Source organism: Paramormyrops kingsleyae, chromosome 14, assembly GCF_048594095.1.
Source record: "Paramormyrops kingsleyae isolate MSU_618 chromosome 14, PKINGS_0.4, whole genome shotgun sequence".
NCBI classification, from domain to species: Eukaryota; Metazoa; Chordata; class Actinopteri; order Osteoglossiformes; family Mormyridae; genus Paramormyrops; species Paramormyrops kingsleyae.
In genome coordinates, this window is record NC_132810.1 from 27,716,904 (window position 1) to 27,719,908 (window position 3,005).

General features: G+C 40.2%; 1 long non-coding RNA gene across 1 annotated transcript; it reads left to right on the forward strand.

The window, feature by feature from the left end:
• Positions 1–811: 811 nt before the first annotated feature.
• LOC140578380 (uncharacterized) lies at positions 812–2,577 on the forward strand. The gene is made up of 3 exons (XR_011982519.1): positions 812–1,199; positions 1,725–1,788; positions 1,899–2,577. It is a non-coding gene; the product is annotated as an uncharacterized lncRNA (long non-coding RNA).
• Positions 2,578–3,005: the final 428 nt, after the last annotated feature.

Consider the following 3,005-nt stretch of genomic DNA (forward strand, 5'->3'; position numbering starts at 1 on the left):
GCACTTACACATCATGACAGTAGAGGACAAAGAAAGAATTAATATCCTTTTAGTGGAAATTATGCATTTAGACAGTGCAAAATTCTGTGCTTGCTTAGAAAATATTTGGTATGATCCCGAGGTACAAAAACTGTGTTACAAAATACTGTCTGGCTGTGTGGAAAGCAGGAGCCACCTGGCAGCTGAGTGGGAGGAAGGTCACATCCACAATTATAGAGCTGGTTCTGATGAGTTTTGTTTGGTTGCACACAGAGATGACAGTGACTGTGGACCTTCTTTATTATCACATAGAATTATAAACATGAAGCAGAAGTATATAAAAGTGTCGCACTTACGATTATGTACAGTATGTAATTCTTGATGATGATAACTATGTTACTGGTCTATGTATTTAATGTACTTTTTAATCATTATTTAGACTATACCATATAACCTAGGCCTATGTGTGTAGTAAGCTATACACCACCTAGACTGGACACTGATGTTGTACTGTTATGCACAACAACAAAATTGCGTAACTGTCATGCCCACAGGGGCGGGGCCACGCAGCGGCAGGCAATTGCCACCTAATTAATGGCTCTATTTAATACGGAAGCGATTCCCTCGAAATCGCAAAGTATTGTTGCCATGTTAATCACGCAAACTGAGCATTTCTTTGTCCATTGTCTCTCCCACCTGCCCTGCCCTGCCTTCCCTGCCCTGCCTTCCCTGCCCTGCCTTCCCTGCCCTGCCTTCCTCTCTTTTGGATATACCCTCAGGACTTTGGTGTACCTCCTTCCCTTATTAAAGTGTTCTCTTGCATTTCAGGGTCTGCCTCTTCCCTGATTGGGAAGCCTGACAGAATACTTCGCCTGTATAACATGGACCCCGCAGAGAACCAGAGGCTGCAGCAGGAGGTTGACCAGCTGACTACCCTCGTCTCTCAGCTTATGGAGGGGCAGGATGCCCAGGCTGACCTACCTGCTTCCCCACCCAGGGTGTCTGCTTCCGTGCCTTTGCAATGCCTAAGAAGTATGACGGCAACCCAGATCATTGCCAGGCTTTCCTCATGCAGTGCGGGCTGTTTATTGAGGAACATCCTGAGCACTTTACTGGTGAGACTGCCCGATTTCGCTTTGTCATCTCGTTCCTCACAGGACGCGCACGAGATTGAGCTACAGCCCTGTGCATGGATGACAGCCCACTCCTAGATACAGCATGTGAGTTTCAGCATATTTGCATATGTAAATCTGTATAAGTACCCACTTTGTTCTATGTTTTTCTTAAACAACAATGGATACACCATGTGGGAAAAAGAAGTATTTCAGTGAGTGTGAAGTGGAGGTCATGTTAACAGAAATCGAGAAAAGAAAACTGATATTATTTGGTGGTTTAAGTAGTGGCATCAACAATAAATGAAAGTTGACGGAGTGGCACAGCATGGCGGAGTCAGTTAAAAGTGTTGGTTCCTAAATTCGCACGGTGGCCGAAATTAAAAAGAAGTGGTCGGACATTAAAATCGACGCGAAAATACGAGCGGCCGCTCACCGTAAGAAGTCTTAACAGCACAGGCGGAGGTTGCGGAATTCCCGGTCTCACATCACACCCTTTGAGCAACGATGATTAAATAATGATTAAAAAGTACATTACATACATAGACCAGTAACATAGTTATCATTATCAAGAATTACATACTGTAAATAATCGTAAGTGCGACACTTTTATATACTGCTTCATGTTTATAGTTCTATGTGATAAAAAGAAGGTTCACACTTTTATCGGCGGAGGGGGAAGCCGATGTCAGCGTGGGTGAGTTTTTCTCGTACCATACTCGTTTGAATTACTTGCATGTTTATGAATAACAAGTAGGGCGCAGATGCAGTGTTACTTTCGTTTATTCTGTTTATTTATTCTTACAGACAATAGTACAAGAGGTGCCCCCAGTGCTGAGGATGAAACAGGTGGTGATGGTGCTGCTGTGCCGAGCACATCTTTGGGTGCTGGCTGCACACATTCCCGTGCCTCAGAAACCGGGGTTGTGAAATGGTTATGTAGGAATTATTAGCTCAAATAAATTTTAATATTCTCCACCAATATGTTTGAATTAATTAAAGTTTAATTAATTATTATTTAATGCTGATTATTAATCAATTGTTATGCCGAATGGTCGGCTCCTCCAAACTCAATTGCGGTATCCCTGTGAGACTTAAATGGGATTCACTAATTACCAGTATCGCTTAGTAACCTGGGTTAGAAGGCTCGTCCAGCGAGCTGCATCACCAGGTAATGTACACGATTGGTAGCGAAGCTCCCCTCACGGCCAATGAGAGGGAGTCTCGCGATGTTTCAGGCGATCGAGTTTGAGGTTCAGAGTAGGGATGGGCGATACCAATTATTTTCTTTCCGATCCGATACCAAGTACTTTTAAGACAAGTATCGTCGATATAGATACCGATACCGATACTCCAATTGAATATTTTTATGTGAGTAATTATTATTGTATTGTTTTTTGATAACCATCATTAATATCAAATAAACTGCAATTGCCATGTTTTTTTCTTTTACATTTATTAAAAGATATTGAACATAGATGACACTGTAGGCTATAACAAAAAATGTAACACATCACACAAACCTTTTTCAGTGTTACATAATGTTTCTACATTTCTTCCCATTACAGTGAATGCTGACATTTCCCTCTTCAGTCAGTTTCACTAGAACTCCCAGAATTCTATAACTACTAGAGTTGCCGTTCGCGGTCATTTTGACCGCTCATTAATTATTTGTATAAAACGTTAATAATCAATATACAATTAAGCATAAATTAATTTTAATTTTTAAAATACGTAATAAAAATAATAATAAAGCATCAGGACATGAAATTCATCAATGAATGTAAATATTTATTTGATTGACAACCGTCGAACCGGTGTTATCAATTTGCAAATTTCAATTACAAAATGTAAAAAAAATGAAAAGAAAAAAGATTAAATGCAATATTTGTTTTAAATAGAAAAAATATCACG